Raw genomic sequence first — 24,543 nt, forward strand, 5'->3', positions numbered from 1 at the left:
ACTTTATTTGCATAAATGATCTGCTTGTCTTTTTTAATATAAAAAAGATAAAACAAATTTTTCGGATCAGTACTTGGCCTTTTATCCCTCATATCCAAGTATGAAGAAGACATTAAGTTAATTCCGAATTGAGTTATAAATCGAGAAATTGTAGAATATATATATATATATATATATATATATATATATATATATATATATATATAAGTAATAAACGTCCATCTTTTGAGCATAGGTCGAAATAAAGGAATAAATAACTGAAACATTAGGTTGACGGAATAATGCAGACCAAATTCCTCAGCTTTCACTATCTAGCAGTAACAAAATGATCTCCAAGGAATTGCCCGACATGGTAGACGCAAATGAAAAGAAACATCTTGCATGTTTATGTATTTACCTAGACCGAAGTAATGTTTGCTTTTTACAAAGTAATTGTAACCATAATACTGCCATGCTCTTAGAGTATGCCGAGTATTTATGTAATTTCAACATAAAGTAATAATCATTTCCATGTGAAAAATATTTTTACACATTAATATCGTTAATTTTTCATAAACCAAAACTTTTTTACATAGAAGTAATATTGAATATGTCGCTGTGTGGTGGCAATATCTTCTTTTATAGTTTCATCAGAAACGTTGGCACTATTCCACCGTAGGTTTCATTATAATGATAAAACTAATATGGACTCCCTGGTGGTTAACAATTTTCATGGTTGGAAATCGTTAAATAAATATTTTTCGACGATAAACCTCGTTAGCTCAAATATATTTTCTTACTTCATTCCATACTGAAATTGTGCTTGGAAACATTAAGAAATCCTAACTCATATCGCGTAGAAATATTGTCTGCAAGAGATATAAGTAAATGGAAAATATTATTACTATATACATATTAAAATACAATATACAGGTTGAATATAAATTCAAGCAAAAATACCTTCCGCATTGGAGATTTGCTCGTCAAAATTTTCTTTAAAATAATATCACAGGTTGTGTGAATCATTTAATTCTAATAATCTCCGTCCGACAAATTTTAGCTTTAAATATGTCTCAGTTTGGAAGTAGCTCTGAACAATTTTCACAAACATTAAAAGTTTCATAGCATATGCTGTGAATTATCCCAAACAATTTTTTGTACCTATTACGTGTGAAGAATAAGAATAAAAGCGATATAAATATTCAATAATTGTCATTGAAGTTAACTATTTTTAGTAAATAAAACAGTTGGTATAGGCACTTTTGTTTAACACAAACACAAACCAATGCTTATAAATATTCCAAAGCTACTTACTGAATGAAATACGGTTGGTTTGAATGAGTAGTGAACCAGAGTTGTTTGTTTAAGTCCGGCCGAGGAAATAATTCCACAGCATTTTACACCCTTCTGGAACGAATTGAGTACACATTGCCACAGAGGACCAAAGGGACAATTGTCTGGAGATGACCTGCGGTGTTTGTTGTTAGAGGCAGAGTGTTGAAGGAAAAGAGGGCTTGTGGGAGAGGGTGAGAATTGAGAGTGCGGTAGTGAATGTTTGAAGGGTCGCTTTGACTGGGAGAAACCCAGCGGCGGTCACTCATGGAAGGCTTGGCAAATGTTGAGGAGACGGAAAGAGGGAGGAGGTCACTGACATCGTCATTTCTTGAAGTAGATAGAAAGGAGGGCGGATTTCCTTGCTTAGGATTTCGTTTGCCTGTTTGACTTTTTGGGGTAGTTGAGCTGACTGAACAACTGCCCATCAAGTAGCCTAGTTCAGGATAAAGTACCTGTTCCTAGTGTAGTATTTCTATGATGTTCAGATTTTGTGATCTTCAGATTATCCTATCTCCCCAAATTGCACTTTCTTGGCCAAGGACAGCGCTTGTGCACCACGTATCTCGATTACCGTAATATCATTTCCTCGAGTCTAGTAAACCGTTTTATTCATTCCAACTTATCATTTAAAATATTATGAATTTTTCCTACATATTGGCTTTCTTAATTCCCGTATTGGGCTCTTCTGAAGGTTCCAAATGCGTTTCTTAAACAAGTTTTTTCTGCCTTCATATTTTACTTTTTCCACATTTTCCACTCTTAAAATTTACAATTACTTACAAGTAAAACTTTGTCTAGTCTAAATAATTGTATGTGTGTGGCTTACTTCGTTAGTTTTGAAAAATGATGCTGCTGGGACTTCGTATCATTTCTTTGTGAGTTAAACATGTACCACGGTGTGTGTGTTATATATATGATTTCGTCTAAGTAACACGGAAGTGTTGAATAACAAACTAAGACAGCAACAAGCAATATAAGAACACGTATAAAGATCTCTCACACGTAATTTCTTGATCATTTCTACGGAATTCAGCTCCGCCTTCATCAGAAGAAATAGAAGTAATGACTGCTGGAATAGGGGAGATGAGTGACGCGAAATAAAGAGAAGTGGGCCTGGGGAAGGGGAGAACGGGAGGCGGAGGAGAGGTGATAGGAATCTTTTATAAACCGCAATCATACTAGTTATTTTATAATGTTGCATGAGATAAACTGCATTTAATGAGTTCAACGAAGACGGAAATGGAGGAAGGATGCTGAAAAAGTGACGTAGGGGAGGAAAAGAATAAGTGGGGATTATTTTGATTGATATTACTTGTAACTATTCCATTACGCAGTATGTTTAGTGGTAACCTCAATATACGTGCATATGTTGTGTCAAATAAGCTAGGGCTTAAAAAGGCCTTTCATATCTGGCAAATAAGATGCATTATTTAAAAATTTTACTCCTTTTTGAACTTCTCGTCATATCTGTATAATGTCAAAATATAATATATCGCATTAGTCGTCTACGTTTCTGTTGAATTTATCTGGCACTGGCCTCTTAACTTTTGATCAGTTTGTTTGAACTTTGTGCCCATTTAGAATATATCTCCCTTGGTGTTTCCATTAAAGCTTCTTTTTAAAAAAATATTTTGCTATGCAATTATGTTTAAGACTATTCCATGAAATAAAATTGACGATCCTCACTTCGCTAACAGTTGCACTCTCAATATATCCACCTTTGTGGAAATCCTTGTGGACTTTGTTGATATGATATCTTCATATGATGACCTATTTCACTTTGTTAGTGATAACGCCGCAAATTCACTGGTGCCCCAGTAAAAATGTAGGCCTTGTTAAAATTGCAATTGCGATACTATGGTCACGAATCAACTCAGGGAAATGGTTTACAAAACTTCTTTGTTCGTAAAAAAACTATTAATGCTATTATAAGAGCATATAATTGCAGCTTTGTAAATGTTATTCCATAGCCGCATCACCGAATGAATTCATAAATTAAAATAAATTCAATTATGGTTAGTTATTTTGTTAGAATTTATTTAAGTTTTGGGTGAAATTATTTACATATTACTCGTAGAAATAAAAATAATTTACAAATGTCTGGTTTGATTCCAGCTCTAGCTCTTACAGGGTGTACTACAGAAAAACCTAGAATTAATCATGAAAAAAATTTGTTTGCAGATCAAATATTAAAAGCCTCCAATTTATCACCCTTGAAAGTTGACGCTCCAAAACATGGAACGTTTACTGGAAATCTTCGAAGGGAGACTGGTCAGAACCTCTTTTAAATTACGAGGGTCATCCGGAAAGTAGTACCCGTTCGTGAAATAAAGACACAAAAGTAAATATTAACAAACATAAAAAATTTTATTTGAAAGAGGATACTTTAAACTACTTCTCAACATAATCTCCAAGCAAATTAAGGCATTTGTCATAACGTGTGACAAGTTTCTGTATTCCTGCTGCATAGTCCTTCGCCGCCAGCTCATTGAGATACGCGAGGGACCCATCTTGCACAAATTTTTGCATAATGCAGATGGTGTTTAACAATTTCATGAACAATTGTTCGAGAAACATTGGGAAAATGCTCACAGATGTCATCAATTGTGACGCGCCGATCGTTCCTCACGAATTCGTCAACTGAGCTCACCAGTTGGTCTGTAATGACAGACGGTCTCTCCGAACGCTCATCGTCGTGTGTGTTCCCCCTCCCCATGTTGAAGTTGCGACACCACCGCCGAACAGACGACTCGTCCATTACATTGTCTCCATACACCTCCTTTAATTGGCGATGAATATCACATGGGCGAACGTTTCTTGCATTGAGGAATTTAATCACTGCCCTCACTTCACAACTGGCGGCGTTCTCAATTTTTTTAAACATTGTAAACAATCACAGAAACAACACAGGCAATGCTAGCGTCACGCAACTTGGCTCAGAGAAGGCAGACAAGCCACTGAAGCTATCTGACCTCGTCCAGCGGCTACTCGCGTCGTCAGCACTTCATGCGGCACGAACGGGTACTACTTTCCGGATGACCCTCGTATCTGGTATACCAAAATGGTTGCATTTTACGCTCTTTTCATTTTTGGGTACAAAAGAAGTCCAACAGTTCTCTATTGGGGCTGCAAGGCGACTGGGGCGAGATATCAGAGATCACGCGATATTGTCGCAAGAGCAGCCTTTTAGTCTTCCAACTGCAGATTAGGGACCAACATCGCACACATTTCTATCATGGCTAAATGTTCCATAATAATGCGATTCACTGCGATTTTCGGAATCTTGTGCTCTTCTGCTAATATTCTGACGCACAAGAGTCGATTGGAATTGGGCATGACACACTTTTTCCATATTTTCATTCAAGTGTGTCATTGTCGGACGTAGAGGGTGATCCTCGTCGTCAACCTTCTCTCTACCTTTCCGGGACATCTTGTGCTAGTTGTTCCCATTCACAAGGAAAAACCATTCCTCGAGACGTTGCTTCATTAATGTAAGCATTTTAAACCATTTTTCCTGGTTTTCAAACCCGATTTTCAGAGTTTAACCTAAATATTCTCGCGTATTGTTGCTTGATGTAACGTGGAAATGTGAATTTGTGACACTACCCTCGAACAGGGATACAGCGGCCCACGCACTGGAAGAAATATACAACTGACGTAGATCAGGCTTTTGTTTCCCAAGACCTTCCGACACCTTCCTCGTCCCAAATCGTCACTCTCCAGCATCCACGTCGGCGTGAAAAATCATGCTACTTATTTTTGAGGTAGACACATGATTTATGAAATGCTCTATATTTCCCTTTAAGTCTCTTTCTTGATCTATTAAGACTCTCTTAGGTGTAAAATATTTAATTTCACGCAATAGTTCTTCTTTCTGATACAAGGACAAAAGGAATCCTCGTATCACTTGAGGATAGAAAGCGAATGTTCCATTTTACCCGTCTTAACAAAACGTGTCTTACGGGAATCTTAAGTGAGGAGAAAAATGGCCCATTTCCTCCCCTTTCACCAACACCCCGGTCTCTCAGCATTAAAAGAAAGAAAAAGTGGTGGTTGGGGAAAGGGAATGCATTACTCACCATTTGGAATGCGAGCGGTAGGCACTTCAAAAATTGCACGGATAAGAAAATAGCTGACAAGTGAAAATCATGTCTTACCTTTCTTCGTTTCCTTTTCGCCGTTTTCAACGGTTTCACACTTTGACAATTCTTTTCTTTGAATTACAGAGTAATACTTGAAATGAATCGTGGCTTCTCTCCATCGTTATTTCACTTCTATCTCACACCATCATAGTGGAATCCGCACTCTTCTGTGTCAACTGTGGGTATACACTTTATCTGAAGCTCAGATTTTGAAATGTCTCTCACCCTTTCTAATTTCTTAGCGGTTTACACCAGGAACTCTAGATTCAACACCTCATCTGCGTGGAAAGCTGAATTTTCCATTCAGATATTACCGTGACGAAAAATGTTTTTTTTTCAATGAAAAAGTTCTCACTCGCTCTTTTAAAAGCGTCTCAATTATCAATGTGCAGAAATTTTTCCATTTTATGAGGTTAGTTGCTTTTCAGTCCTAGATGCATTTATTTAATCTTGGCTCATTTAAAAAGGAACTACTATATTTCTTTTATCATCATCAGTATTTCAATCCTAGGTTTGGTTTACTGCAGCTACATTCGACTCTATTTGAAAGCGAGGCTGCATTTCCTTGGGAGAAATATATTTTCCCGTTTTCTTCCGGGGATCGAGATGGTGCGGGGGCTAGCGTACTGGCTTCCTACCCAGAGGGCCCGGGTTCAAATCCCGGCGGTGTTGAATATTTTTCAGAGGTATCTCGATCCCTACTTGAGGTGCTTTGTGGAGGGCACTTTGAGTGAGTACGCCGTCCGTCGGATGGGACGTTAAGCTGCGGACCCCTTGGCGCCTTTCGTAAAGAGTAGGCTAATGCCGACGCCGGGTTTCTCTCCACTCTTCATCCTTTCCTATCCATCCCCTATGGCGCAAATGACCTTAGCTGTCGGTCGCCTCCCCTCAAAACTACTACTACTACTACTACTACGTTTTCTTCCACATCGCAGTACTGAGTGCGATACCATGAAGTTCACCGTCGCCCGCAGCTGTGGCAGCTAATGCCAAAGCGACCCACACGGTCTACGCCTTACCATAGCCTAATGGTGAAATTGCTGCCTTTCACCACGGGTTCAGGGTGGCTTTTAAGCACGAGTCTTATTTATCTCGTTGCCTCGTTCCGAAATATGATTTTTGTATTTTTTTTTCTGTCAAGGTGGGTTTTGCCTTGATCCGTAAAGTACTATCTTTTTCTAAGCTGAAAAATATCCGCCGGTCACGGGAATAGAACCAACGACCATTAGCTCCATAGGCAGATACGCCACCTCTGGTCTACCCCCACCCTTATACATTTCTTAATACAGTTAATTTAGATTTTATTTAACTTAACATATAGTACGGTGATTCACTTCATCAAAAAACATTGATAGAAACATTTATTTCTCTTATTTAAATGTATTTCCATTTTTGTTTGGTACACGTTTCAGAAACACGCTCTTTAATTGTCGACCGATTTATACATTTGGAAACTCTTATACAGTATAATTGTTTGGAATGATGTTAAGGAACGGCTGAATACTCATATAAAAATTGTATGTTATTGATCGTTTAGCTGTTAAGTAAATAGCTAAGAGTATAAAAGCAACAAAAATTACATTTCTTACCTATTTCCTTAATATTAATTTTCAGATATTTATGTTTATATTGAGGACAATGTGAAATGACGTTTCAGCGGTCATGCCGGCTGACAAGAATAGAGATACACTATTTAGAAACGAAATAGTAGTTAATGATGCCAATGATTGCTTTCATATAACTCACCTTAAGTTCGATTTAAAAGTTTATTAAAGCTTATTTTTTAAATAAGTTTCGTGCTATGGTCTACAGTGAGTGAAATGGACTCATAATTTTGGATGTACTATTCGTCTCGTCCTTTGTTATTTAACAAGATATTTTGATGTATGATATAGATAAGCTCTAGTACAATTGAATCTCCTAGAATCGAAACCAAACAACTAGTCAGTGATCAAATTTCAATATAACAAGAAACCACAATATTAAATTATGATAAATTCATTGAAATAAAGTTAGAACATTGTTTCTGGATCTCAAATTATACATGGAATCATGAATAACATATATTTTTTCAATTCCTTCCGAGTGTTATATATATATATATATATATATATATATATATATATATATATATTTATTTATTTATATATATATATATATATATATTTATATATATACATATACTTCTGCGATTTACTTCACCCTGTCCATGAAGAAGTTAATATAATATTCCAAGGCTCAGTAGTTGGAAAGTAGAACATTTTGAAAAAAAGTTTTCGTCTTTATCGCTATCGCAATCTATGTGCTTTTTGAGCTGTCACTCAGTGAAGCTGTATTCGGGGAGTTTAAAATTTTTGGCATAAGTTACTCCTTATTTTTAATGGATGAGCAAAACTGACTACAAAACAATTTATAATGCAACGGCATTCAAAATGAACACAAAAATAATAAAAAATAGGTTAATTAAAAATATCCCGATTTAAAAAACGTTCCCTATGAATTGGCCGCATAATATTATCTCTAACTACAAGGTCTGTCAAAAAAGCAGGACGACTTATTTCTCCGGGATAGACTGACGTACGGGTCCCGTCCTAGGTTCGAGGGAGGGTAACCTCAGGAAAGGTTGAAGGTTGACAGTAGTTGTCTTCCAGTCTTTGTGGAGTAAGGGTCGTTCGTTTGCGAAATGTCTGTAACGTTTCATCAGTACGCTCCGTCATTAACCAGTTAGTGGAACAGTGGTACGCCATCAAATTTTGCATGAAACTGGGGAAAAAAGTGAAAGAGTCATGACCTGTTCAAGGTAGCTTCTGGTGATAACATAATTAGTAGATCGGGTTTTTTTGAGAGGAAAGAGGTGTTTGGCTGAACATTCAGGGCGCACTTTGACCTCAAAAAGTGACGAAAATCTTGCTGGAGTGAAGGTGTTGTTGGAAAGGGATCGCAGATTGTTCGCATGGTTTCTGACGACCTTGAAATCCCTTAAAGTAATGTGAATCGAATTGTGAGCGAAAACATGGGCATTATAAAGTTATATTAGAAGTTGCTGTTGCAATTTCTCTCGGACGAGCAAAAGGATACTCACACGCAGATCCAATAAGAGCTTCTCGACCATGTGAGTGAAGATCCACATTTTTTAGACCTTGCCTCAGCAGACTTCCTCCTCTTCCCCACCTTAAATCCGTGCTGAAAGAAAGTCACCACGGCTCGGTAGAAGCAACAACAAGCCGTGACAAGGGGGCGTAGCAGGTTTCCGGGCGCCGCCTTTCAGAAAGCGTACGAGTTGTGGAAAACTGGCTGGTGGTGGTGTGTGGACGACCAAGGATAAACAGTTTAACTTCCATATTCTAGTTAATTACCTGATTTCAGTTTCATAAAATCCATTGATCCAAATGGTATCATTTTAAAAATATTTTATGATAAAGTGGATAAATTTTACTTATTTAACGGGAACTGACTAACAAGCGATTCTCGGCACTTTCTATCTGCTGTGTATCTACTGCAATGAATATATTTCTTGTCATACTAATTGTGCAAGAGCTCTCATTTGAAAGGTGTGTTTAAAATTTCATTTTTTATGAAAGTAATATATTTCCTCGTTAAGAATAACCGATGTTTAAAACTTTTGGTACTACGCCGATATGGTACCCCAAAACTTTCATTAAATAAATAAATATTCTTTTACGGAATTGTTTTCATACACATTGAGTATTACTAAATAAATGCACTGAAATCTTAAAATTAATCTAAAATTACTGTTATCACAAATGTACCAAAAATTGACTCGGATTATAATTTTAAAATAATCAAATTTCCATACATGTTCAGATAATCAAAACCATCATGAAACAATTCAAATATGAGTGGTGACCCTTATGAGAAATCAGCACATTTATTGGCGAATTAAAATTCATTTTGCTGCACTACACACGGTAATATCAGTCATTACGCATCAAATTTCTTTGGCATCAGCGCATTTATTGGCTAATTAAAATTAATTTCGCTGCACAGTGAGATCACTCAGTACGTAAAAAAGTTCTTGGAATTAGCACATTCATTGGTAAATCAAAACTCCTTTCGCTCAACTTGACACAGTTAGAATACTTAGTACGTAGCAAAGTTATTTTGGAATTGGATATTGCTATTATTTCATATAGATATTAAAATGTGTTTGGATGGAGCGCATTTCTTTACATATAAATATTTTGTTTTGTTTTATTTAGAAAACAATATTTGATGATTTGAGGATGCCTAAATTTCTCATTTAATGGCTTATCTTCGTGCTTTTTGAATTTTCAAGCGAATATTGAAGTAAATATCGTAGACTTAGCCTTAAATGAGCTATTCGTTTCAATATGAATAGTAATATGCATCAGTTAAAGTGAAATACCTTTTTATATTCAACGAAATATTTTTATTGGAGTTCAGCTACCTTGAATATTTTGTTTAAATTTTATACAATGCGTCATCAATGTAATTATTGCTTCATAAGTCAGAGTAAATAAGTTTAATCAGTTGATTTAAAAGAACGTCTTTAGAATAAGATGATGGGATAGTAGTATAAGATTAAAAAAATAAAAAAGCACATAACTTGTAGAGAAAAAAAAATATTTTCGCAAGTTTCAACCGAGAACCACTCACAGTATATATTCTTTACTATTTTAAAATAAAAAAATATGTATGTCTAAGCAAAACAAAGTTAATAAATATGAAAAAAATATTACCGTGTTAGGTAAGATCATTGTTTCTAAAAAGGCTCCATAAAACCATTTTACTATCTTATTGGGCTTTGTTTTCTCTTCCAGTGGTAAAGTACGGTCTTCGTCTGTTTTCAAGTTGATTAGTTGACGATGTACGGGACAATGGATTTCAGCGATGGAGTGCATATCATCGAAACGCTGCACCATTAAAACAGCAGTGCAGCTGCTTAATTGTAGGTGATATGACAGGAGGGTGGTTCGAAGCCTCTCACTTCTCGTTAAACCCATTCCTCATCAACATCCTCATTCATTTCCACCCTGGTGATAATTCCATTAGTTTTCCCATCCAATCGTCTTCTAGTAGCCATTCCCGTCAAAAGTTATCGAGTAAGCAATTACGTTCATTTGTATGAACAGCATTCTTGACATGGAAATAATCCATGCCAATGACAACTGTTTTCTAATCCTAATTTATCATTTTAGAGATTTGATTCGATCTTCTATGATTTTTTAATTCAAATTTAATACTCTTCATCCATAAAAATGGCAGCAGTTATAAGCTGAAGTTTGCGATATTCCACTTAGAATGAAAGGACCTCTCTTCAACGTTTTATGTCATCGTACCCTTCCCCCTTTGTTGGCTATGCACTTGGTCAAGCGTCTTCTTTTGTACATCTATAACTTTCTTCATCCTATGACTGAGTAAGTTCATTCCGTTTTTCTTCCGTTAATTTGCCTTGAAATTGGATGTCAATCTGAAATATTTTTCTCAGTTGCGTTGGTATACAAGGAAATATTAACAAAATAATGCAAAGATCTGTATTTTTGCATTAGGAGCGATATTGATGCATCCTTAACAATCCTTATTCAACAGCATCGAATTATTGTTTCCAAATAGTTAAATCAATTTTTGCATTTCTTTTGTTGTAATAATTTTACTTCGATTTAACTGCATCGTTTTTCTTCGGTCTACGGATATCCAAAAACTAGTCAAAACCTATCACCTAAACTTCAATCTCCGTTCAGCATTTATATTTCTCTTAGTTTTTAGCTGAAGTTTAACGGTGTACTCGTACTCATCATGAAAATAACAGTGCATCTTCATTTGAACTGTACACAAGAGTAGGGCTAAAGGCTAAAATTAGCTGTCTTTATCTCTCGTATTTCCATAAATATCGTCACAAAGAGTATGGTGATTTCAATTTACAGTTATGATTGTTGACCAATAATTCGATGAAAAAGTATGTAATTTCTTTTAAAAAGTACCAAGACTAATTCAAGTTAAAATCTTGTTGCTACCGATAATATTTCCCTCCGCTTTATATGTTTGTAGTTATTCAGATATTATCTCTTAAAATTGACTTTAAATCGGAGTTGGTCAGTTTTTGAGTTTTTCACTCGCACCACAATAATACGCGTCCAGTTGTTGGAACTTTTCATCCTTAGATAAGTATTAATTTTTCAAACTCCATTCACTTGAAAACAAAATGTATAATCAATTCTATTTGAATAATGATTCTCACCATTAAATAACAAACATCTTGTTTAAATTACAAACAATCCACATCGCCGTTGGTGAAACTTCCAGTGTTCGACTTGTCATAAAAACCTAGTGGTTACGTAAAACTTGGCTGCTCAGTAGCACGAGGTTAAAGGGAATGTTGGTAGCGCACCAAGGAAGGGATAGAAGAAAATGGAAAGCGGATATTTTTGACAATGGCAAACAATGGAAAGCTACCTATGCAGTAGAAGAGGTTTTCTGATGTGTCCATCGTTCTCAAGGCGTGAGCAGAGACAGCCCTCGAAGCGTATGCAGCCTCTCCTAACTTACTTTTACTAAATTCATCTTCCCAACGCTTTTCTTAGCATATAAATTTATTTAGAGTGTAAAAGTCACATTCATGAGGGCGTTCTATGTCAAAGTCAAGAATTCTTCCTCGTATGCGCTATTTCTTTAAAAGTGTCGTGTTACACATCTAATTTACCCTAACTTTACCCTATTTCTCAAAGATTACAATAGGATCAAAGATCGTTAGGTGATTAGATTTGTGACAGTTTGATGGAACTTTTTTTATTCGCCCGTGATTAAATATTAGTCTGAGAATCCTCCTTCTAAAGATATTTATCCCATTTTGGCATGCTCCAAGGATTCATTATTTATGTTCCATGAAAATGATAAACTCAGACCTTTTTGACCTTAAGTCAAATTACTAAGAATGACACACCAGTGAAAACTATGTCATAGTATTAAGTCCATATACTTCGCTGTTATTTATTTCAATTCCTCGACGTAGAGTTTTCCTATAAAGCATAGCCTTACTCACCGCTAGAACATGCCGGTGTAGGGTTAACCATAATGGAGGAAGGGTAGAACGGAAAGATATATAGTGTGTGTGGGTAAATGCGAAAGAAAGACTGCCGAGGATGTGTGCGGGAAAGGGAGCCGTGGCTTAAGCCTTGGGTGAGATCGTTAAACGGAGCACGCGTAAGGATGAGAGATGGCTCGCACCTTCGGTGGTGACAAATCGGGGGAGCAGCAGAGCCAAGGTTTGTGATGGTGACGGGATTGGACATTTGATGTCGCGCGGAAAGCTGAGGAAAGGGGGATGCGGTTAGTCATGGGAGACGTCGGGATGAATGGCATCGCCTCGGATATATGGTGATCATAAGATACTAGTCCCTGTTGTCATTTAGCCCGCCGTTAGATCTATGGTAATTCCTCCTAATATAACTCTGTTATACATTTTCATTTAAACTTCATCCCACGACTTCATAGTCGGCGTTGAAGATATTAGTTATTTCTGAGAGTGAATAGGTGTTTTGTAATTTCTTCAGGTAAATTTGCGTTTATGAAAATTTGAAGAAATTTATCTAGCACGACATATCTCTCGGAACTAATTTTCGGCTCAAAGAATAAGAGCCCCGGTAAAAACCTTGAAGCGTCAAAATCTTTTACCTGTCAGTGACTACCCTAACTTACATAACTCTGAAATAATCGCATATATAAGAACATTCGTAGGTATCTAAAAAAAACGAAAAGTTTATGTCATAGAAACTATGTTGTATAATTAGATTGATAACGATTTAATATTTCTCAGGAACATTTTTTTAGCACTTGATTGCATTATGACCTGCAGTTAGTGATGCGTAGAAGTAAGAGGGGTGTAAGTGTTCTTGCATGAATGTATGCCATGTTTTTTTTGGATGCATGAATTTGTGGTTCTAGTATGCGGTTTTTTATTTCTTTTCTAAATTACGGCTGGTGTCGTAACACCCCCCGCCACACGCCCTTACGGCGGCTTGCGGGGTATTAAGTAGATGTAGATGCAGAAGTATAACTGTGCGGCTGATGATATTCTTTGGCAAATTTCTAGTAGAGTATGACCTATAAAAGTAAAGAGCTGAGTAGATTTTGCAAGAGATTTGAGTAAAAAAATATAAAATCTTTCGAGGCTGAAAATTCTTGCTTGATACATTTTTAAAATATTTTATCTTAAGGCATACAACAACAAATGTTATAAATGTATAATATCAAAGTATACATATTTATCTTGAAAGCTTATCAGTTTTAAAGGTCAATCATGCACAAAATATTGCAATATTTTCAATATTTAATGCTTCAAAGGGAAAAGGAAAATATAATCCAAGAATGACCATAAATGAATAGGGTACTGCGCATGGGCGTTTTACACCAATTATGAAATTTTTCTTTGACACACACTAAATATGGAATTTTTTTTAAGTATTCAAGCATCTTTATATGCTTGAAAACGACGTGAAAATTTATTATACTTTTGTTTGCCATTCATAATCATCTTTTTTTGGTAAAGGAATTTCGTTAACAGAAATAAACAAACGGCTCGTTTAAAGGTCGCTAAGCGTCAGTAATGCAGAAGAAGAAAATGTTATTAGAGGATGCTCTGTTCTTTGGTATTATTGCAAAGATTTAGTTAAGATGCCAATGTAGTCATATATAGTATGTAGTCAGCAACATTGATACTCTTCCTAATTCATATTTTAGTAACTATTAACGAATTTATTTCTAAATTGATCTTGAAATAAAAAAATAGTAATTTTGCCAGATTATTTGAAACTACTAATTTAACCAGGCAATCAATAATTTGTTGGGGATGTTTCAAATCATTTAGGGATTCACCATGGCTTCAGAATCGTTTCCAAGATCTTACTCCCACATCCAACACTGCGCTGGACTTCACGATTCCGATCACAGCCTTGAATAAAGCGTCTGCAGAGATGATAGCACTTGAAGGAATGAAACGCAAAAATTACTTTCTACCTTCTTTCATGCGGCGCACTCGGGTTGGCATGAGACTTTTTGAATCATTTTTAGTGTAATATCAGGTCATCATTCTATTTATTTTAAATTTCACTAAATGGCCTGTTCTGTCGTGGTGGTTGTACATTTTCTCAAAAATCTCCTCCGTATTAACAATGATTATCTCTGCTGAATTGCGCATACTCTTGGGTTACTATGAATGAAATGAATGACCTATGTTTCCTATGTCTACCGCTTAGGACCCTACAAACATCACCAGGCAATAGAATAGTTCATGATTATAAGAATATGGTAAAGTTAAATTTTTTTGACACAAAATCTATCGTCTGAGGCATTCTTGGGTACGGTAATACAAAAATTAGGGCGTAAAAGGTTTTCTTATATTGGTTCTTTCCGGTACGCCGTGATACTTCCAGTGGCTTTCATTTATGAGTTCCGAGTTGTCACATTTCCGGCAGACCTCCTGCTATACCATAAATCCTTCGTAGTTACTTGAAAAGGAGGCTGCTGGCCAGGGTAAGTTTTGTTATTTGTACTCTTATTTCATGTATAAAATAAGGATTTTTAATTGGTCCAAAGACTACTAATGTTTATTTGATGATAAAAAAATTTCAGTAAAAATCATCATCAATACACGCAAGGAATGGGATGATAGTTTATGTGACAAGGTTATAACTAACTAAAAAATGTATAAAGGATTTCTGGGAGAGATGTAAGTACTATTTTGAAAAGACATCAAATTGCCGAAGAGAATGGAACTTAGAATTGAGATTGCCAACATTTTCGTCGGAAAACGGAAGATAAAGCATATTTTAAAATCTCGAAAGAGTCCCCGAGGGTGTAGAATAATTTGCCATTTTGCGAAATTTCCATTCCCGGATGATTCTCACGTAAAGTGCTTATGCACATGATTGAGAATAAAATTGAAAGATCCTTGCAGCCAATAATGAAACACCGAAACTTTGGAAAGCGGTTTAAAGGTATTCCTTCGCCGTGCAACTATCTTCAAGGTTTCAAAAAATCCTAAGTGATTGCCTATGAGAGAGACCCTTACTGGAAAAAATGTTCTCATAAAATTTCTGCTCGTATATTTAGTTGGAAAGAATCCAGAGTATTTCTTATTTTTAACTCTTTGGAATTTAAAAAGTGTCAAGACGAGAATTAATCTCGGGAAGACTATATGAAAGAACTTACCTACTGAAGACGCTTGAATATAAGAAAACGACTTATCTAATTGCTTCAAATATATCTTATTTAAATTACTGTATTTTTGACCGGATATTGCGAATATTTATATGGCGAAGGAAGATGTCCTTGAAACCTATTCGGAATCGTCTTATCACTCTGGTGAGTTTGATTACCTTAAAATGTAATGAAATTCCGACATGTTCAAGATGACTTGAAGCATTATTTCTTAGAATTTCACTATATATATATATATATATATATGATCCTGACAGGTTCATTAGGTGACGGATTCGTTGTTAATTTTAATATTTTTTCCTCATTAAGTGTAACAACACCTTTATTAATACTAATTACAGGCTCTATCTGTTGATAATCACCCCACATTGGCTAAAATGTGATTGGAAATGTTTCCAACTTCCTGTAGGCTTTTTCAGAAAACACTTCACTACTGTTACGGAATATAGGATGTAAGATATCCCTCATTTTCTTTGTATTCTTTAATAATTTGCCTAAGTATCCTCGAAGCATCTTATCTCTACCATAAGAAAAACCCCATTAAAGTTATTAAATGGAACAAGTACTTCATTTTACTGTCACAGAAATATACTAGGTAAGGACAAACTAACTATTAATACAACTAAAGCACACAGTTATGTGATGTGCTATATCCATGAATTGCAGTGAGAGGTTGGATTAATGTATCAAAGAGGTAGGTATAATTATGCCATATTTAATCGGAAGAATCTAAACAGGGCCCTGATTCCTTAACCTGTTCTTCTATCACTATTGACTTATCGTATCTTTCCTCTTGACCTCGTGGTGGTTCGCAGGAAGAGTTAGATATGTCGGTGAATGTAGATATAACAGGTAGACTTGGAGATTGTAGTGCCGTTTCTTTTTCAATATAGCCCCACAATGTGTCGAATTTCATGCTAACTTAGGACTGAACGGTAATTTTTAAATTTTCATTGCTATTCTAAATCTATTATTTATTAATAATAATATATAAAATTCTTTAGAATACTGCAGTGGTTTTGATTTACATTAATCAATGGTTAGGAAAGTACCAACGAGGATATGGGAAGGTATTAGCTAGCGAAAATAATACCTCGAAAAAATTGATTAACTTACAAAGTAAACTTTCTAAAAATTGAGCTGCTTCAATTTTATTTCCGATAAAGGGTCTCTACATTGTAATTAAATGCTATATTGGTTTTTTAAAGACCATGGAAATTCTAGAGATCCATTAGTTTCTTTGAAGACTATCTAAATATAGGTTAATGAGGTATAGTGAAAAATCGGTAACAAGAGGCCTCTTTTGATGGACATATATATATTTTTTTCATAAATATTATTTAGTATATATAAATAAAAATATAATGAAATAGTGAGCAAAATTCTTGAAAATAATCTAAGTGAATCAGATTCATGTAATATATCGATTCATCATTTCATTCATTAAATCTTTACCAAGGATAAACGTTTCATAAGAGCCGAAGAGGATTTTCTTTTACTCTGAAGATGCGATAAAGTCTTTTTTGATTTCCTGGCAGAAATAGACGGGTGAATTAAATTTTGACCGTACGTTGCACTTTAAAAAGTCAAATAAAATGAGAAAGAAGTTGAATCGATCTCGAAAGGTTCGAGGAAACGGATGACGTAATGCGCTGGTGGGTACGGTGCTGTTTTAATGCTGCATTGGGAATTGAGGAGAGGCTTTGCCTTTTCCTTCTAAATAAAAGGGAAAATGGGATGAGGGAAAAAGGCCAAAGGCGTGGAAAAAAGCCCAGGATGCGGCGAGTACGGAGAAGCGCTGAATAAATTCGTGGGCGCGGAACCGTAGGTGTTGAACCACAAGAAGGGAAAGTTCCCCTGAGTCTGTCATCCGAACTCGTTATTCAGCACCAGTTTGCGTAAGTAATGGGGAGCGCTTGGGGAAAGGAATCAGTGAACCCTTATGACCCAGGGGGCAACTTCAAGTAAAGAAAAAAGATCGACGTATTTCATTTATGTTTCTTAATAAACTGGTAAACAAGAACCAGTAATTATTTCAGAGTTGCTACGGATTTCATGCGTTTAATGTGTAGGAAAAATTGGTCAGGGAAAATTTTGTTAAGAAACTGACACTTCATCGTTATAAGTACCTTTAGTGAATGAAAGGGAATGGTAGAATAAGAAGTTTTGCCTTTTACCGGATAAATCATGATTTCGGTAACATTTATCCATGAATGAATCTTCAATTATAACGTGCAAGAAGAATTTGTAAATTTGGTCAAATGTAGTAGTAGGGAGTATAGTACCAGTAAACATTTTCTCGCCTTTTGAAATGTGAGCTCTCTTGTGGAATTTTATGACTGAATATGTATGCATATTACTTAATGTTATCTCGCGCAAACAAATAAAAAAGAGTTTAAAATATTTGACAAAAATAACTGAGTGCATTATTTCCATTTTATATTAGATAAAGTGTATCCCAGAAACGTGAAAAATAGTCATTTTTATATTAAAGATAAAAATATGTTAACGAAAAATTGTGGGATAAAATGATGCACAGCGAAGTTTAATCTTCTAGAAAAAAATGGCATGTATACAAATTTATGACATTGAATCAAATTTTCTGGAAATTTCAAATTTATCTCTTTTACTGGAAAGCAGAGGCTCTATCTACTGGTGTTGGATGATATGGGTGAGAGAGCGACGATTCCCAACTGCTCTACACATGCACAACGAATCACATTGAAATCGACGGTGATACAAGAGGTTATTATTTTATGAGGAGCGCTATGTGGAACTTCGGCTTGCTGCACACGTAGGCATGGCCTGGCAGGGATGTCCTATTCCGTGTACGGAAGTGAGTGCTTGACGCATTGTACGAGTGCTTGGCTATTAAGCGGCACTCGGTCTGAACGTGTCGTATGGTAAATTTGTACTTGATTTCCAATCATAATTCAGAGACTTTAGCACCTGGAATAGATTGATGTGAACCTTTATTTCGACTGAAAAACCTGCTTTTTTGATAAAATTGAGGTGTCACTACGAATACCTTATCCCTTTCTCCCCTTTTCATGCCACCCTTCTTTAAGCACTTGTCTGTTTATCCCTTTACCTTGCCTTTATTATCTAAATTGATGGACAAATAGAAAGTGATGGCCTTTGTTCTGTAGGAAAGAAAACATCGCTGGCATTTTGACATCTTCTGGTTTTTACCCCGAATACAAACTAGGTATGGCTCATATTAACATGCCATTGATACCCAACCGTCCCTAAGGATGTTGGTATCAATTATGGCCCATCAACTTATGTTAAATACTCTGAAGCCATTCTAGGCCCTCGAAGAAAGGGAAGAGTATTGGGAATAGAATTGACGTTTAAGCGAATCATTAGTGTTGGACCTGGCATTACTATGCCATAATAATTATACTCCTGCCAGTGCAATGGCTTCATGATGACTAAGCTCTACACTGCACAATATTCTTTAACAGATTTTGATGCTAATTTATAATTAGGGATCACTAGCAATGGTATTTTAAGTTAAACAAATTTTCCTCCGGATACAGGTTTCCTTCAAATATGCAGCGGAAGTTGAGCAAACAAGTATTTATAATTTCGTGATAAGAATACCAATTTATAGTATATCTTGGTTCCCTACTTCAATTAATTATTTTCAAATCTATTACCAAAATAATGAGACTTTATTTTTAATGCATCTTTGTAGATATTTGACACCTCCTATTTCTCCATTGTTTTAACGCGTAGCTGTCGGAAAAAATATTTTAAATAAATATTCAAATGAATGTTCTTCTCTTTATTTGTAATAATATTCTTGCTAATCGTTTAAGATCAGTCCGAACTATCACCCAAGTAATGGAATGTTAAGTTATATGCTGTAATACCTACATGGTCATAAATCAATTTTTAGAAAAAGGAATTTCATTCGGACAGTAATTGTTGAATAGTAAATATGTTAACGAACCATTATTGAAATGATAGTTTTCAGCAAGGATGAGTACATTCAATATGAAATAGTTCCATTGGTGGAAATTTAATGTGCCATAGTTTTTTGTGAAATTTTTACAAATTGTCCGGAGCAACTCTAAAACAAGCATGAAAAATAAACTAAAAATGTAGTATGTATGTTTTCGGTAATGCTTAGGTAGACGCGCTTCAGTGATGCATTTGTTTCATCTAAAAGAGGAGAAATAAATATTATCCACCCTTCACTAATTTTAATGAAAACGGATGACCTAATTTCTCTCGCATTGAGGTTTTGGTGGTTTTATTTACGAAGTGTAACTAATCGCTAATCAATAACTAATGTACCAATTCGTTTAAAAAGAAACCTTGCGAGAGAGGAAATTAGTATCTTTGCTTTTATGATGAATGTGAACTTTATAGAGATTAAATTCACTGAGCAATATTCATCATTCTTTTTGGGGCGCACTCCTCAAAGGAAAGTATATCGCATAACATTCGCGTGCCCAATAAATAGTCTTGCCATTCTCCCTTTATGGCAGGAGCTCAGTTCTTCTCAACTTATTTACACACCATATAGCAAAATCAAATATGTCAATTTTTCAATATTCGCTTTAACTTCCGTGTTTGATCGGGTCCTGCCATCCATACTCTGGTAATTCTGATAATCAATTGCAAAAAAATTGATTATTTTTTTGTTCACCTAACATCCATGTTCGCCTTTTTTTTACTTATAATTAATCTCAAAAACTTGGTATCATTGAGGTGAATCCTGGGTTATAACTGTTAATCTCTTGGAGAGTCTACGATGTATTAATATGTTTAAATACTTTATAACAATATATGTACGTTGATAAATAATTCAGAGTATTAATATCATTTTTCTGGACCGAGATACAGCCACAGATCACCCTACGTATAACCGACCGGATTCGCCAGGCAAGCTACCGCGATATCCTTATGCAGGGTGAATTTCTAATTATCTTAAAAAGTGCAATTTCAGCATTTTTCACTGACCTTTAAATAAACGATAAATTATATCATATGTCCAATAAAGTCTAAAAATACTGTCAAGTTTTACTTCACAAACAGTTTTGGGATAAATTTTCCGTCCAATTTTTAAATTCTAGTAAATCTTTCTTAATTACGCAAAATACTCCAAAGCCAGAGAAACTGAAAATAAGTAATTAAAATCCCTATTGTTGGCGTAGAATTTTCAGATAATTCACTTTCAAACATTTTATAATAGTGACATGAATGCTAATATAAAAATAACGAACGCTACAAATTCGTAGATAGACGTATATTGTTAACGCCAATACGCCGATGTTATTAACAAAGATAGTCATGTATAGTTTCGAAGAAGTATGAACCCATTGGTAGTTTTCTCGTGTATCACTTTGCTGAGTTATGGCTGAGAAAAGTACAAATACGTGAATGCTGCAATTTCCTAATTTTTCAAGTTTAAAAATACTTTTTGCTCCCCAGGATCGGAAGTCGCTTGAGTTTCTTCGCATGAAGTTAGCTTTCTTTTGCAAATGCGGACCTGTAACATGGAAATAGGACCCGTAGATTAAACTGTCCCATATGAGCACCTAGATGGTCTAAGGCTGTACATATTGTGGAAGCCCCACCAAATCGTGGGCCTTTCTGCACAATATTTCGTCCCCTTTATCGCTTACACCTAGCTAAGTCTCACCCCTGCGTCCAGCACGTCCTCCGTAGCTGCATTTGCTTCCGCACTTAAAATGTTTCCCGGTGGGACAACTCACCCCAATTGGGAATTCCATTTACACCCCCTTCCAAACTCATAATCCTTAGAAAAATCCAGCGAGCACCCCTCGCGTCTACCCGAGGTCCAAGTAAAACAAAATCTTCCGGGGGTTCTAACAGGTTTAATTTAATAGACTCATTGTGAGCTCGCAAATGATGTCATTCAATGGCTTTTATATTCCGGATCATTTCCTTTTTTGCTATGTTTTACCTTTTTTATAGTTCAGAAGCAATACTTAAGTTTGAAACTGCACCAAAAATATATTGTTGATTATTGTTGATAATATATATTGTGGGTTACACTAACATATTTTTAGTACCATCACTCTGTTTTTTATCAATATGTATGTCCATTTCAAGCTATTTCCTTTCATAAACAGCCTTAGTTTCATGCTCCTTTTTGAGGTAGGATTTCTCATTTGAAAATACCTTCTAAAACTTTATCATCCCGCATCCTGGGTAATGCTAAGTGCAAGTTTTAGGATTAGTGTGTATATCACGCATCGTTCTTGGTATCCAGGATGATGATGGTCATTAGGATTCATGATAAAGAGCTCAATTAGTGATGCTTCTTTGAGTTTCAAAAAAGGCATGAGGAGACACGCACACACATAAGTTTAGGAATGTAATTGGAGTTTTTAAATACCAATTCAATGTCTTTGATCTCAATTTAGTTTTCATTGCTCTCATTTCCTCTCAGAAGCTTCCAATTAAATTATTCCTTATCATCTATAATTTAGCACCAACCAATTACTCCTAAATCTTCCTCTTTTTGCCGAAGTATTTTTTTGAAGTAATATTTTTGTGACCTACATTCATCCATTCAGCACATACGTCCACACCATTTCTGGGTCCTTATTTAATTTGTATCGATCATGCTAGGACGTTATATGCTAGCTTCTAATTATGGAACATATGTCTACAATTGATTTATCACTATTTTACATTTGCGTTTAACATAGTGCTTTTTTATTTGATGAACTTCTACTCTATGTAATAATTTGTACACTAATGTATGCACGAGGTCTGTTCAAAAAGTATCGTGAATTATAAATTTTCATGGGTTACCTCTATCTGTTTTTTGATTTTTTTTGTGGAATTATGTTGGTAGTTATGTGTCTTACTTATGTCGAATAGTTCGGCAAATTTTAAATGTTCAGTTAATTGTTGACAGCTGTTTTGCTTGGACGTGTTTTGGCTTGTCTTCAACTTTTGCCCATTCCAAAAAATTGATCCAAGAATCTGTATCAAATATTGAGTGGAAAAACGAAATTAAGTGCACAGACGAATTCCGAATGTTAACTGTGGCACAAGAAATCTATCTTCGACCGAGACAACGTTTATCGAAAGTTCATAGGTGGTTCTCAGAAGGCCGAGAAGATGTGAACGACGAAGAGTGTGCTGGACGCCCGAGCACGTCAACAACAGACGAAAACATTGATGAAGTGGAGAAAATAGTATTGGCCAACCGTCGAATCACCGTTAGAAATGAGGGCCAAAACATATCGATTGGTTCTTTCCATTCGATTTTTACCAATGATTTGGGCATGACACCGGTTGCCGCGAAATTCGTGCCAAAATTGCTCAATTTCGACCAAAAACCGCGACCCAGTAACATTTCTAATGAGGTGTTGGACATATGTTTATGGTTATCACGTGGAAACTGCAGCTCAATCATCCCAATGGAACCTACAGCACGGGCCAAGACCGAAAAAAGCGCGCTAAGCTCGGTCGAATGTGAAAGTTAACCTAAACGTTTTCTTCGATTGCAGGGGCTTGGTGCATCATAAGTTCATACCACAGGGTATAACGGTAAATAAGGTATATTAACTGCAGGATATGCGCAATTTGCGCGAAGCAATCCGCAACAAACGCCCGGATTTGTGGAAGAACAAAAATTGGCTTTTGCACCACGGCAACGCCCCTGCTCACACATCGCTACTTATACACGAATTATTGGCCGAAAACAACACACTAACGATGCCGCAGCCGCCGCATTCCCCATATCTGGCCCCCAGTGATTTTTCTTGTTCCCGAAACTGAATAGGCCCATGAAAGGACGATGCTACGCTACGATTGACGAGATAAAGACGGCATCGAAGGAGGAGCTGAACAAGATCACAAAAAATGACTTTTTGAAGTGCTTCGACTATTGGAACGTTGGCACATGTGTATAGTAACGTATTGGGATTACTTTGAATGGGACAAGATATATATAAACATGAATAAATAAATAATTTTTGAGGAAAAATACAAAAGTCGTAATACTTTTTGAACAGACCTCGCATGTGTTATTGGATTCATCTTATAAACCCTTTTTACTATATTAGGCTCTATAAGGATCCTTTGCCGTCATTTATTTTATTATTGTTTTTATATCCCATTTCTGTTTTTCGTTTTGTAGTTTTATCTCTACGTATGTAAAAAATATCCTCATTTCCTTCCTTCAGCGGTTTACTGGTCAATAGAGCTGAAGCACTTCTCCCCTTAGAATACATTAAACAATGCATGTGATTTAACACTACCTCAAAATAGTCATTCTAAGATTCATGAGAATACTCGTGTAATAGTAATAGCATGCAGTTGAGTAAAGAGATAAAGTATCGTTTTATCTTAAAAGCAAGGCGAAAGGACGTAAAATGTTTTCCAATACTGAGCGATTTCTGCAAAAATGTTTTATTTTCGCTACATGACACTTTCCGAAGATATAATATTTTCCTTAAACAATTATTTCATTTTGCGCGTAACAAAGCAAGGGTAAGAAGTAAAAGGGTATATTTCGCTTACTCATACGTGATTAACCCACTTTTATTACAATGTCGTATTATCAACATTAGTCTTCCTAGCACGAGTTTTAAGATGCTAGGCAACAAGAGGGAGAGCCAATGAGGGACCATAAACAAATAAATTAATTGTTACTTTATCCTTAAAAGTGTACTAGTATGACAATATTTGTGCAAATCTGTTTCTATGGACATACACCTAAAGGAACGTATAATAATTGCTATCCTTTTATAAGGCTAGTCCATCATAATAAATAATATTTAATGCTATGCTTCCCCATAAAATGTTTAAAAGGGATTAATTATGGCTTCGTGTCATCAGTAATGGATTGATAAATGCATTTCCCAATAGATATTTATTTGAAACGGTCGGAAAT

Source organism: Hetaerina americana, unplaced genomic scaffold, assembly GCF_022747635.1.
Source record: "Hetaerina americana unplaced genomic scaffold, ioHetAmer1.1.p SCAF_6, whole genome shotgun sequence".
NCBI classification, from domain to species: domain Eukaryota; kingdom Metazoa; phylum Arthropoda; class Insecta; order Odonata; family Calopterygidae; genus Hetaerina; species Hetaerina americana.